Source organism: Ictidomys tridecemlineatus, unplaced genomic scaffold, assembly GCF_052094955.1.
Source record: "Ictidomys tridecemlineatus isolate mIctTri1 unplaced genomic scaffold, mIctTri1.hap1 Scaffold_4395, whole genome shotgun sequence".
Classification (NCBI taxonomy): domain Eukaryota; kingdom Metazoa; phylum Chordata; class Mammalia; order Rodentia; family Sciuridae; genus Ictidomys; species Ictidomys tridecemlineatus.
The window spans coordinates 41876-56674 of NW_027522844.1; the positions used below are offsets into that span (position 1 = coordinate 41876).

At 41.6% G+C, this 14799-nt stretch overlaps 1 long non-coding RNA gene across 1 annotated transcript; it reads left to right on the forward strand.

Moving 5' to 3' along the window:
- The first annotated feature begins 10723 nt into the window (after positions 1–10723).
- LOC144373576 (uncharacterized) lies at positions 10724–12640 on the forward strand. The gene is made up of 2 exons (XR_013433193.1): positions 10724–11034; positions 11834–12640. It is a non-coding gene; the product is annotated as an uncharacterized LOC144373576 (long non-coding RNA).
- The last annotated feature ends 2159 nt before the right edge of the window (positions 12641–14799 follow it).

Below are 14799 nucleotides of genomic sequence, written 5' to 3' on the forward strand. Positions count from 1 at the left end.
TGAGGGGGTGTCCATCACCTGGAGTGCTGGTAACTTCCCAGCTAGTGCCCAAGTAAAACAGGGCAACATGAAAATAGAAAGTTTATTTACATTGAACTCTTTTGCTGACAGTCCTAAAACCAGCCATGGTGAATATTTCTGGAGAAGCCCAATTAAGACTTTTCTGTGGAGAAATGTGGTGCCACATCACTAGGACTCAGTTGTAATGGGCCAGGGTTAAAGATCATCATGTTTCTGGGGAGCCTGTCTCTAGGACTACATGGGTTTGACCAAGAAAATCTGCCAGGGCAGGGGACCATCTGGTTGCTTTGCAGCATGGCACTCTCCTGAGGCTGAATTTGAGTTCTTCTGTGTCATGGGCATAGGGTTCCAGGAAGGCAGGCAGGAGAAACTAGGGATGGTTCTGTGGTAGGTGGGCTCTAGGCAAGTGTCTGTGTGGAGGGCAGGCCCAATAGAGCAGCCCCCATGGCCTAGAGAGCAGTTCCCAGTGGAAATGTAGGTTTCCCACCAGGGCTCTTTCAGCTGAGAACATAAGAGGGACTATTGCCCCTTTTTCTAAGATCAGTGACAAAGGCAACTGGGATATTAATGTCATCTCTGCAGATTCCAGAGCTTGCCTTCACACAGGAGTGAATGGTCCATGACTTTGGCCCCTAGGTCAGAAGAAGCAGTGGCAGGGCTGAGAGAGGAGGCAAATGATTGAGTGGCTGCTCAGCATTTGGTGTTTACTGATGGCATTCTTGCACAATCTCAAAGTAGAGTTTATTATGTGGGTGATGATTTTACTATTGGAGGAAAACTGCTTCACAAGGTTGGGTCTGATGAACTTCAGTTAAAAAGAAGTTCTTTACTCAACTGTACAGAACAGCATCTTTACTGTGCTGTATATCTAGGAAGAACAAATTAAAAAAAAAAGAAAAAAGAAAAGCAATCACCTTGGATGCAATTATAATAAATCCAATTGTTCTTACTTATTAATTAGATTAAGGTCAAAATATTTCACAAAGATTTACTTATTATGAAACTGTAGACTCTCTGTTTCCTTTGTATATGTGATATCCCATGTTCACAGTGCTTCTTCAGGGCATGTACCTCTGCTTCTACAAAGGCTTAATTCATTATCCCAAATCAAACTATATGTAATGCTGCAACCGAGTCCTCTGTAGAGAGTACTGTTAGGAGAAGAGATGGAGATTAATTCTCCAGTCTCTACTGGAATTCTCAGCTACCTGTTTTGTTTCTCTACTGATGAATTCCTAAATTATAAGGAATTAGGGGGAAAGAGAGGTAGGGGGAGATAGAAAGCTATAGAGTTTAAATATCAAATAAACAAATATGGTTCAGATTTAAATTCTTGTCTCAACCTTTAGTAGATTAAAGTGTTATTTAAATTTTCTAAGCCACAGCTGGTCATCATTGTTCAACCTGTGAAATGAGAACAAAGTTGTTATTTTTAAAAAGTAGGTTTTAGGATTTTAAGACAGCATAGGTCAGTCAGACACAGTTGTGGCACACAGCTATAATCCCAGCAATGGGGAGGCTGAGGCAGAAGGAGTGAAACTTAGTGCTCAGGCTGAGTAAGTGAAGGAGAGCCCCTCTCAAAATAATAAAAAAGCCTGGGATGTAGCTTTGTTCTAGTGACCTGGCTTCAATTCCCAGTACTGCAGAAGATAAAGGAAATATAAATAAAGTAACAGTTCCTGAGACATAATACAACAAATTCTTATGTGATCATACTACTACCCTAGAAGCATAACACAAAAGAAGGACAAATGTATAATCGTGGCCCTTTAAAACATCTCCCTAATGTAAAAGCAATTTTCACGTTCTTCTACCAGAGCCACTTTATTGGTATTTTCTTTTTGAGGGTCTTCCTAGATTTCCCAGGCTTTCTATAACTTGAAATCCTCCCACCTAGGCTCCCGAATAGGTGTGATTACAGGTGTGGCCCACTGTTTCCTGGTTATCGGAAATTGGTTATTAAAAATTATCAGAAGCGTGTATATATTTACATCTATAGGAACACAGTCCTCTCTGTTTAATGATCCTTTTACCTTCAATGTCATCAATTCTGCATTATTATTAATTAAGCATATTCAGAGTGCTTACCTTATAGTTGTTATGAAAAGAGCTACAAGTATGGCATGTTCTCTCTCAAATGTGGAACTTTATAAACACAAAGTTTTCTTGAAGGTACAGTAGGGATTATTAGAGTCTAGGAAAGGGTGAGAAGAAGATGGAAGATGAGTTGATGGAAGTGACCAATGCACTCTGTATGAACAAAGATATAACTTAAACCACTCAATGTTTGTTGTAAATATGTGTCGAGATGAATTTTAAAAGCACTACAAAAACACAAAGTTGAATAAAACTAATCTTTTTTCTCCTGTGGGAGCTGGTGCAGAGTCCTGCAGTCTTAGAGCTCCACCTGGAAAGGGATCACAGTGTTGCTGAGCAGGATCCTTAAAGTCACAGAAATGACTTCCTTTGTGGATAGGATTGGAGACTTCTGTATAAGCACCTATCAGGTCTTGGCAGCCCCAAGCTACTGCAGATGAGGTTCTAGTCCCAGTAGATCAGTGCATGCAAAAGTACAGAAGGGAAGAAGAGCCTGCTGGAGGCCACATGTGTTCCCAGGGGCGTTCCCACAGCCTGCTCCTGCTTTCTTGGTCTCTGAAACCCATTTCTATTTCCGATCCACTGCCCTGTGCCGCCAGCCCCACAAAGGAGCCCTGCAGATTCACACCTTCCTTGGTTGGGCTGGATGCAATGGTAATAAATCCAATTTCTATGAGTTATTAATTAGATTAAGGTTAAAATATTTCACAAAGGCTTACTTATTATGAAATGCCAGTCTCTCTGCTTCTTTTACATATGTGATATCCCAAGTTCATAGCACTTCTTCAGGACATGTACCTCTGTTCCTACAAAGGCTTAATTCATTATCCCAAATCAAACCATAGGTTATCCTGCAGCTGAGAATGGAAATTGGCTGCCTGTGAACTCAAGGCTGGCTTCTTTCCAACTTTGAGGCTCTGCAGCCCACTGGAGTAGGGGATCCTCTTCCTTCTATACCTGTCTACCTTGTTACTCCTTTTTCACATGAGAGTAGTTATTATGGGACCACTTGTCCTTTTTTAATATTTATTTTTTAGTTGTAGTTTGACAAATACCTGTATTTTATTTATTTATTTTTAAGTGGTGCTGAGGATTGAACTCAGGGTGTCACACATGATAGGCAAAGCCTGCACTGTTGCCTAGGTGTAAGCCTGGGCAACAGTGCAGGCTTTGCCCCTGCACCCGCCTCCTTCCTAAGCACAGCTCTTTAAGCTGGGTTCTCCAGTTTATCTAACCCCAGTTTACCTGTTGACCACTCTGATGCCTGGTGCAATGGGGTTTTCTCCCCAGGGGCCCAAGGAGGCTTCAGCAGTGACCTGCAATAGCTAAAAGAAAAAAAAGAGAAAGGACTCTTTCAGGCATGCTTAGCGCTTTTTCCAAAAAGCAAAAGCAATCCAGGGGTTTGCAACATTCTGCCACCACCTAGGGGGCAGCCAGTGTGGAGCACCACAATGCCAGAGGCAGTGTGAGGTGAGTGAAGTTCCCAGGGAATGAGGCTTTGCCAAGTGGGGTCCATGCCTCTTAGCCTGATGGCAGTTTCCAACTGAAACAAAGTTCTGAGGTGTCTTCAGATAGTTGCCTTCTTTGTCTTCATCATTTCTTTTATTCCCCCAAGTGCAAGCCTGTTTCTCAGATCAGCTTGGCATTTTCTGCAATCCCCACTCAGGGGTATTGTCCAAGCCCTCCCCAAGGGCATACAGAACTCACCCCTAGTCTTTAAAAACACTAGAGCTCTGACTATAAATGGGAAATTAACATTCAGCAAGTTTAATAATTAGAGAATGCAATAGGAAAAGGGTCACTATAAAATTAATCAATCTCATAAAGCTAATGAACCCGCAGAGCTTCTGATAAGGTCCCTAGCCATGTAACTTGAGGTTTTTCAGTCTTCTTTAAATAGATTTTGCTAGCCCTCCTCCACAAAATCTGGATACACACCTGACTGGACTGGTGATTATCAGAAGGGTGTCTTGGAATTTCAAAGGATATGAGTGTCAAAGAGATGCAAGGAGAGGGGAAAGAGAAAGAAGGAAATAGAAGGACCTGATGGGGAAAGGAAGGAGACTGGATTGGCTTTGGGCTAAAACTCAGAGCTTTGAAGGCCAGAGAAATTGCTCTGTGCTGGGGCTTCCCTCTGCCTCTCTTCCTGCTTGCTGAACTGCCCACTTAATCTCTTTGTGCCTACCCAGGGTCACCATGATGATGCCCTTGTGGGAATGTTGAGTTGTAAGAGATTTGACTGGTGACCCAGAGTGATATGCCTGGTGACATGGGTATTGTTTTGATTTCTTTTTATTTGACTTAAAATGATTGTTTTAAATATTTACTAACCTTTAATAAATTAAAGCCTACAATGTTAAATTCTTTGTCTTATTTACAAATTTTAGAGCTATAAAAATATCTGTATCCTTTATTGTTTCTTGTATGTCTATCTTTTGTTACTTTCTATGACTTCTCCAAGAGTGATGTAGTTTTAACTTATCTCTCATATTTGATCAACAGATGTAGGTTAAATGCCTCAATTCTTTCATTGAAATCTACTTTAGGATATCTGATTTTTATATTGTGTCTATGAAATTTTGTCTGATTGCATGGTCATAGATATTCTGTATTTTCTTACAGTGAAATTTAAAATTTCATAGTTAGGTCCTTATTTATAGCTTATATTTCTATTGGTTGAGATAGATGTGTTCACAATTTCATCTGCATATGAAAATCACAAATCCACAGTCTTGCTATTGTGAATTGTGCTGCTATGAACATCGATGTAGCAGTGTCCCTGTAGCATGCTCTTTTTAGGTCTTTAGGGAATAGACCGAGAAGGGGGATAGCTGGGTCAAATGGTGGTTCCATTCCCAGCTTTCCAAGAAATCTCCATACTGCTTTCCAAATTGGCTGCACCAATTTGCAGTCCCACCAACAATGTACAAGTGTACCCTTTTCCCCACATCCTCGCCAGCACTTATTTTTGTTTGACTTGGTAATGGCTGCCAATCTTACTGGAGTGAGATGGTATCTTAGGGTGGTTTTGATTTGCATTTCTCTGACTGCTAGAGATGGTGAGCATTTTTTCATGTACTTGTTGATTGATTGTATGTCCTCCTCACAAATCCAAATATTGGTTTTGCTTATTGATATGAAATGTCTCCATTTTATACAAAACCAATATTTATACTTGTGTCTGTTTCAACCCCTAGGATATTTCTTCTACTACACTGTCTCTCCAGAAAAAATTTAAAAATGAGGAAAAGAGAATGGATTCCAGGTGGCCATATTTGCTACTCACTCTTCTGGAGTGGGCACATCATGTCAGGTGTCATTTCTGATGTTGAAGTTTGTCTTCACACCTGCCTCCCTGGCCTGAAAAAGAGCAGGGATGTCTTTCACCTCCACATTTTCTGCAACTGGCAAAACACCTGGAGCTTCAGCACTGTGCACAGTTTGTTGAAGAACAGAGCAGTTGGCATGGTGACAATGGAGATGACTCCTCAACTGATGTCTACTGATCACCAGTGGAGCTAAACACTGACTATCACTGTGTTCTCCTGCTCTGCCTCTCCAGAACCAGCCTTTGTGATTCTTATGTCTGAACTCTGAGACCTTCTCTGACTCTGCTGCAGGTCTAGAGCCAAATCCAGCTTGGCAGTCCTGAGGTCTTACTGTAGCTTAAAAATCCTAATACCTGCTTCAGCCCTTCTTCGGAGAATTGGCTTAATATCACTTTCATATCCTGTGTCTAATATACAGCATTGGATTTGGCTAACAGCAAAAGCCAGGGTACTCATTTCAACAAAAGTCTATTTTGTGTAAGATTTTTCCATGTCTCCAGGGTGCAACATTAACATAGTGCTAAGACATTATTGTAGGAACATATGTATAGACTCATTGCTTATATACGATGGGAACTCAGTGGCAAAAGATGAGCTTCATTTACTCTCTAGAAAATAACTTGGGAAGAACTTGCTAGGACCCCAGATTAAGCTGTTTAATTCTTTAGTGAACAGGGGGTACATTATATCTTCTCTACTTCTCATGCTGAGCAGCAGAGAGGCCTCATGCACATCAAAGCTGCAGGTCTCTTAAAATATGGGAAGACACAGGAACTAGAAGGGGAGAGAGTGAGAGTGGAGAGCTTAGGGTGGTCTCACCTCACAACTTCTTCCTTGTTCTGTTTTTTTTTTCTAATGAAAAGTGGATATGGGTACTTTTTTGCCACTTTGTAAAATTCTGATGCCCCTACATTTCATTCTCTTTCCCCACCTGAAGTGTCTGTAGTGGCCACCACTCCTTCCTTTCTCTTCTTCTCATGAATGACTGAACACTTTTCAGTGAGATAAATCTCTTTATTTAATTTATCCTATTCTATGTTCCCTTTGATCTACTCAGAATGTGTTTTTTCTCTTATTAAAATTTACAACATTATTAAAGCCTTTTCCCTCCAACTTTGGAATAAAAATTTTGTGTTTTTGAAGTCAAGAGAGGAAATACTAGGGGTCGACCTGTAGTCTGAGGAAGAGCACAGGGATATGTGAGATCATTAACATCATAGAAATTCAAATTTAAGAAGTGAGTTAAAATATTCATTAGTATTCTGTCACATACTAAACATCTGCCTTCTCTGCAATGCAGGTAGGTAGGTAGATAGACAGTTATATCTTAGTGACTCTCAAACACTGTTGGTAGAAATACATAAGATAACATCATTTGAAAGCAAATATGAGAGCTGAGGGTCCAGTTCAGTGGTTGAGCATTTTCCTGGTGGACTGTAGGCTCTGGTTCTGATCCCCAGAGCCACAGAACACAGGGTGTAGAGAGCTGAGGGGAGAGAGTGGAAGAGGAACCCAATAAGGCAACACAGATTAAGCATTTCAATGTAGACACTTTATGTGTGTGAGTGTGAGTGCTTTTAAAACAGAAATTTCACTTTTGTGAGGAGGAAATTAGGCTTCAAGGGGATGTGGACCCACAGTTATCACTTCTAGTGTCTAGAGGTAGGAACACCAATGATTCTACCCCTCACAGTGCCTTACTTCTTTAAATAAAAAAGAAAAGGGTTGGAAAATGGTTGCACATGCCTGTAATGCCAGTGACTCAGGAGGCTGAAGCAGGAGCATGGTGAGTTCAAAGCCAGCCTCAGGAATTTAGCTAAACCCTTAATAACTTAATCAGTCTCTGTCTTAAAATATAAGCTAATAAGGGCTGAGATGTGGCTCAGTGGTTAAGCACCCAGGTTCAACTCCCAGTATAAATAAATGAATAAATAAATAGGTTAGATTTGGGCTCAATGGTTAATCTCCCCTGAGTTCAATGCTGGTACAAAAATGAAAAGTCTAGAAATCGTGGGTGCAATAGGTAAGCCCACCTTACCCCAACACTGGAAAGCAAAGTCTCAACAATAGGATGACCTAAAGTTAGGATCTCAGAGAAGACTTGCCCCATCACTAAAGCTGCCCTTGTTCCTGGCCAGGGAAAGCCCTATTCCCTGCTGATGAAATAAGTTTGTTATTTTGTTAACAAATAACTTTTTGTTTAACTCTTTTTACAAGAATACATTTTTTTTACTATATTCTTTCCTAAAGATAGATTACAATTTTTTTATCAAAGGACAGGGGAGTTTATTTTGTTATACAAATCATTTATTCTGATTTCACATAACATATGGTGACAATTTATGAAATGTAAAAATAATCTCTCTGCCTTTCCATGTTTGCAACCACTCTATTTCTAGTCTTCAGATAATAGTGAGCCAAGCCATGGACCTGCTCCTGTCAGCTGTGGGCTGCTATCCCCAAGGGCCAGGCCCTGGAGGCAGGGAGAAGTCCCCCAGGGAGCCTGGGGCTGAAATGAGATTGGGGCTAGAGCTCTGGGTGAAGTTGTTGGGCAGCCTCTGACTCCTGACCTCTGATCCTCCCACTGAGGCAATGTCACCACAGAATCAGCCCCCACCCCATGCCTTGTCCTTGAAGGGTTAACTTGCCCAAAACAGTGAAAGAAAAAGCTGCTTTTATGGGAATTCTGCAGACTGTGGAACTTCTGAGCTCCTCCCCTTACATGATGGATATAAAGTTCTGAAACTACCTGAACTCTGGATTCAGGGGATTAATTAATTATAGGGAAATTTGTACCCTGTGAGCCTGGCTGCAGCCAAATAAAATTGTTTCCTTCTATCTTTAGTGCCCTACTTGGCTGTCCCTACAACACTCCCAGGCTAACTCATTCACTCTGTCTCTATCATCCTCTATCCTCTCTTTTTCTCCTTGGAGACCAGGGTAGTTAAGCTGGGGGCCATCACAATCAGCAGAGGGGATCCTGAAATTTTCAAAAATTGTTTTAAACCTATCAATCAAGAAAATCTACTTAAATGAACACTGACATCCCAGATCATTGGAGTGGCCTTTAGGATTAGGAGATCCTGCCTTCTGAAGAAATATTCCCCTGATTTCCTATCTTCCCTCAACTTTACACCTTGTGGTTCAGATCAAGAGGAGCCCAGAAGAGTAGAAATTCGCAGGCAAAGGGGTCCCTGAAAACTTTTCCTCCTCTGAGAGGCTGCAGCTATGGATAAGCATTTGCCCTGCTGTGTGGGAGGCCTGGGATTGTGGAGATAAGGCTCCAGGGCCCCAGGCACTGCCAAGCCATGAAGAATCAGATTCTGGGCTCTGGCCTCTGCTTTTTTAAATCCCAGGCTGGGCTTCCTTTCGTGGGATCTCCAGGACTTCAACTGTGTAATGTCTTTTAGACCTTGTGGGTTTCTCAGCTGGCCCTGCCCCATCCATGGACCCAGATTGCACAGCACCTTAGCAAGGGGCACACAGCTGCCTGCCTGTCCAGTACAGATATGTGAGACCCAGCAATAGCCCCATGTACCCCCAGGAGAAGAGGATGCCTCTGAGAATCCCGACTTATCAGCATCCAGCCTGCCCCCATGAAGTGAGGAATCCCGAGATTATCCATGCTCTTTACAGAGCCTCCCTCTTATGTGCTAAGGCCTACCACCTCAAGTCTGCAGGATGCTGCCTGAGGGTCCCACCCATGCTCAGTGACGTTAGAATAATGGGGGCTCTGGACTGCTCAGTGCTCGCCCTTGACTTGAGAGCCATGAGGTCTCTGCTAACATGCTGCAATGGAAGAACCTCTGCAAGAAAAGGGTGTTAAAAAAAAAAAACATTTCTCAGGGCTGGGGTTGTGACTCATTAGTAGAGTGCCCACCTAGCATGTGCGGGGCCCTGGGTTCGATCCTCAAGCACCATATATGAATAGATAAAATAAAGGTATTCTGTCTAACTACAATGAAAAATATAAATTAATATTTTAAAAAAGTGTCTCAGTTTAGTCATCATGTGAGAAATTTATGCTGTCTTGGATTTTCATAAAATGTTCTGTCCCTTATATAATAAAATTGTGGAAAAAAATTGTTTTTTACTTGTGTATTTGTTTTAGAGATTGAGAAAGGAAGGGCGGATTTCCTGGATGCCAGTATACTTTGTGCTGTGGGTGTCTTTGCTGGATATCGGATAGGTACTGGGGATCCCCTTTGCACAGAGGGCAGATGAGGTTCTCGCTTGCCTGTTAATCCTTCCAGGTATAAATGTATGGTCAATGCTAATTACAAGTATTCTTAAACTCATTTCACTTCTGTAATTGTTCTGGGGCCAAAAATCCACACAGATTGATCCCAGAGTTGTCTGAATGTTTGGAGCCTTTCCTCCATTTCCTAGAGTGAATTCTAAAAGTCTTACTTTTACAACTTTGATAGACCCAGGAGATATTTTACTTTGTCAGATTCAAGAAGAGTTTTTCCAGGAAAGGCAAAACACAGTAAGCAAACTATATTCCCAGAGAAACTGATAATCCAGATATGTGTTAGAGATGTTGATGCACCTTTAAGGAAGTACTTCAATTTTCTGCTTTCCTTTTTATTTGTATTTTTATTTAGAGTTGAAAAGTGAAAATGCAATCAGGAAGAACCAGAAATGAGAAATGAAGGACAGCTCCTAGTTTAATACTTTATTTTGTGCTCACCTTTTTCAGCATTAATAGCAATTTACATTATTGACAGAAATATGAAATATTGGTACAATTGAAATATTCCTTGAATTCACACACTGACAGCTCTCTATAAACCCACTAGCAGGTAGACTTAGGAGTAGAGTTCTACAATTCTTTTCCCCCTTCTTCAATTTTTTGAATGAGCCTGAGAGTAATTGGCAATATATCACTAAGCACTTTTTAAATCTTTAATGGAATTCACCGATGAAGCCATTATGTTCAGAGCTTTTATTTATTGGGATTTTCTTTTTTCCTCCAGTGGTGAACACTGAACCCAGGGAGGGACTCCTGCAAATGCTCCGCACCACTGAGCTACATCCCCAGCCTCATCTTGTATTTGATTACTGATTTAATCCTAGTCATAGTTGTAGATTTGTTCTGGTGTTCTTGTTGATTCAGTCCTGGTACTCTTTGTTAATGTTCACATTCATTCAACTTGATAGGATTAAGACATGCCAATGATTAAGAGACTTTTGGGTGTGTCGGGAATGACTGGCATGTGCAATTACAACTGAAGTGGAGACCCCCCCTAAAGTTGATCAGCACCATCCAATAGGATGGCAGCTTGGATGGAATAAAAGGTGGGAGAACAAGGAAGCATCAGCAGATGCAAGCTTGATTCTCCTAGAATCAGTTCTTGGTTGCTGCTGCCATCATTTGAGGATATCAGAATCTTGCTTCTTCACTCCTCTAAAGTGGACTCATATGATACTGATTGTCCAGAGTTTCCAGAAGCTTCTTTCAGACTAGGAGAGCACTGTTGATCTCTCCTGTTTCGGGGGCTTCAGCCACTTTTTCGAGCAGCTACTGGTTCCTCCAGCTCTACAGCCTGCAGACAGCCATTGGCGACTCTCCAGCTCTGGTCAAGTAAGACAATCTAATCAATCCCCTTTTTATAATCATACTTTCTCTTGATTCTGTTCCACTTGAGAATCCTGACTACTACACCTTCCTGGTCACTGATTTTACTTCATCTCATAAATGTTGGTATGGTGTGTTTTCTTTGTTATTAGATATCTATGTATATTCTTCTATCCCTTGTGCTTTTTTACTTCATCAGAAAATTATTTGACTTTTTTTTTTGCTTTCCATAAATTTGTGAATTTTCACTTCCTCTTTTTATTATGGATTTTTAGCTTCATCCTATTGGGTGTTTAGAAGATACTGACAGTTATCTTTAAAATATTTTTTATAACATCTTTTCTATGGGCCATAAATAACTTTTATGAAGGATTGTGGCCTAATTTACTCCAAAGAGCCCCATGTCCTCCTATTATCATTAGGGTTTTATTTCTCAAGTTATGTATTTTATAGAGTTGGGGATGAGGTGAGAGATCAATCAGATTATAGTACCAGATCTGAAAACTAAAGTTTATTTTCCAGTTCATATTGTTTTTTGGAAGTACTCCTGGTCACAAGTATTCTATCATACAGGCAGAGATCAGGAAGGAAAAAGGTTACAACTAAAACATGTTGTGATTGTCTATGTATTGTGTTGACAACCTTCTAAAGCCAGAAGAAAAATGTCTATTTTTCAGTGTCTTATGGAGCAAGACTTCCTATTACAGTGACTAACAGATAATTGTTATTGTTGTTAATCTCATTAATTGAGATTTCTGATGGGATTTTATTTCCGGATTAAAGCAAGCACGATCCTTATTCCCAGTCTGTGTTTAGAAACTCATTGGAGGCCAGAAGAGTTTCAGAAGACCAAATCAGCTGCCTGCTAAGCCCCACATACTGGTTCCTGCTGTGAGGCCCACAACACCATGGAGCAGCACTTTCCCTGCTGTGTGCCACAGGCTTGGAATTCTGTATACAATGAGCCAGGTCTCCAGAGGCCTCCAACCCTGAGCTCAATATACCCTGGACCCCAGTTGCTGCCCTTCTACATCCAGCAACAAGTTATCTCTTATGAGAGACACGCCTTCCACAGCAACCTGCATTCCACACCCCAAGGACCTCTTCTCTGGCATTGGTCATGGGAAGATGACTTTCCCAGAGCACAGGGCACCTTGCACCAGGACACAGAGCCTCCTGTCCTGGAGCAGGTGTCCTTGACCCAGAAGAAGCTGCAGGCACACCCAGGAGAGTCGTGGGTCTTGAAGGTGCCCCAGCATCAACTGTCTTCTGGGGCTCCCTTGTGTTCCAGGTACAAGGATGAGGGAGGTCTAGAGGCCAAGACCTCTGGTGGTGGTGACTCTCGTAAGAGTCCTCTTCCCCCTGCCCCTGCTAGAGGCCAAGAGAAAAGCCAAGGTTGCTAGGGGTGGATTCGGGCCCTTCTGTGCAAGACTCCCTGAGGCTGCTTGAGTCTGTAACCTTTGGGACCCAAGAGCACTGAGATGTTTGGAGGAGTGTTTTGGAAGGGATCACCTAGAAGTAAAGCTTGTGTTTGCTAGTCCACCATGGAGGCTTCAGAGCTCTTGTGCATTTTTCTTCTGCTTTCTCAATTAAATTGCCCTAAAATGAGAAATTCTTGGGTGTAGTGTACTCCTGTTTGGGATTGTGGGTGGTGAGACACCATGTCCAGATCTAAGGGGGTCAATCTGGATCTAAGGGTGCCCTCTCTCATTGTTCTTGCATTACTTACTGGCAGGATGGACTGGCCACATTTTCTGGGGAGAGTTGGGTGGCCAGGGCACCAGTGTATTGGGTGTTCTACATGCACTGCATCTCTAAGCAGATACACAGCAGCCTTGAAAACCCAGCAGAGATATGATCTTTCTGTGCTACCCTGTTATCTATTGCCCCCAAGACTACTTCAGGGGTGCCTTGATACCATGCAGTTGTCTGACTCCTCTGCCTGTCTTCCTTTCAAACCCACCTAACACCCTTCTGCTTCTTGGGACTCAGAGCTTGCCCAGGCAGGCAAGATTCAAAAAAGTCAAGAAGCCAGAGTATAAAATCAAGTCGAGCCAGGAAATACCAGGAAAGCCAGCCAGTCTGGGTCACAGCTGCCACTACACACTTGACTGCACTCATTTTGAGGCCTTTCAAAGGACCCCAGCAGCTAGACCTTCAAACTTTGAGCCTTGGTATTTACCCATTGGTATAGATCCTCCAGAAGATTCCACCTAGAGGGTTGTGCTGCTAGGGGGTATCCAAGGAATTCTACTTAAGATGGCCTTCTTGGACCCTTCTTTTCCTAGCATTTTTGAAATTTGAACTTGAAATCATGGGGCTTTGGATTTTGGCAACATTACAAGATGTATCTCCAGTAATTTTTAGTTCTTGTTTTGAGACATGATCTAATGAAATTGTTGAACCTTCTCTTGTTTTTTTTTTTCATACCAGGGTTGAACATAGGGTACTCAAACACTGAGCTACATAACTAGCCCTATTTTGTATTTTACTTAGATCCAGGGTCTCGCTGAGTTGTATAGCATCTCACCTTTGCTGAGGCTGGCTTAGAACTCACAATCCTGCTTTATCATCCTCCCCAGCCATTGGGATTGCAGGTGTGTGCCACCCTGCCTGCCTTGTCTTGAGTTGTAATTCTCTTGTGTCAGCTTTTTAGGGCACTGAGATTACAAGCCTGTACTGTCCTGTCCCACATGGCAGAATTTATCTTTGTAATTAGTTTTTTTCAAGAAGACAGAGAACTGTTTCTCAATGGTATTATATAAGATATCAAAATGTAGCTAAATTTTTGCTCCAGTGAAATAACTGAAAAAAAAGGAACAGTGAATAAAGTAATTGTAATGAATATATAGCAAATAATTCTGTTATGCTAGAATGTGCTAAGGTCTTCTAGTATATAATTCTGGGAAGAACGTGGATTCAATAAGTTGTGTATATATAGTATCTATTTGACTAAAAAGGAAAGTGAGGGATGACTTCAACTTACATCAGAAACTGTACCCTCTGTAGTGTATAAGAGAATGAAGCAGTTTGGTTTTTAATCAACACATGAGATGGCAGGCAGTTTCCTGTGTTTTTAATTCAAGTATAAAAGGTTAATCCCTTGGATTGACATTTATGGTTGTATTTGTTCTTGATATTGGTCTCTTGGGTTGAAATTTCACTTTGAGTATTTTGCATGCAGTCTTAGTTTGACGTTCTTGTTTCAGACCAAAGGTCTTCCTTTCTGCCTCCTTCTCTTTATTTTCCTTTTCCTTCTTTCTTTCTTTTTCCTTCCCCCTTTTCTTTCTCCTCCTCCTCCTCCTCCTCCTCCTCCTCCTCTTCTTCTTCTTCTCTCTCTCTCTTTCTCTCATTTCTTTTTCAGATTCTGCACACAACTTCAATAGATTTCAAGCTCCAGGATGACTGCTGTGACTTCTGTTGCCAATGCAGCTCCAGACCCTTGCTTATTCCTGGACCTCTAGGTAATTTCCTCTTCCTGAATCTTTTTTTCTGTGACCTTTTCTTCTGGCAATAGAGCTATATTCAGTGATGTCCTTCCTGACCAACTTTCACCCAGTTCTGACTGCTGATGTGTTCTTGCCTTGAAACTACATGAGTGGCCTGGGGTTGTGGCTCAGTGGCAGAGTGCTTGCCTAGCATGTGTGAGGCACTGGGTTCAATTCTAAGCACCACATATAAAGGCCCATTGAAAACTAAAAAAAAAAAAAGTTTTAAAAAAACCCTGCATGATTCTTTCTCCTAGAGCAGAAAAGTAATGATTCTTGGGGG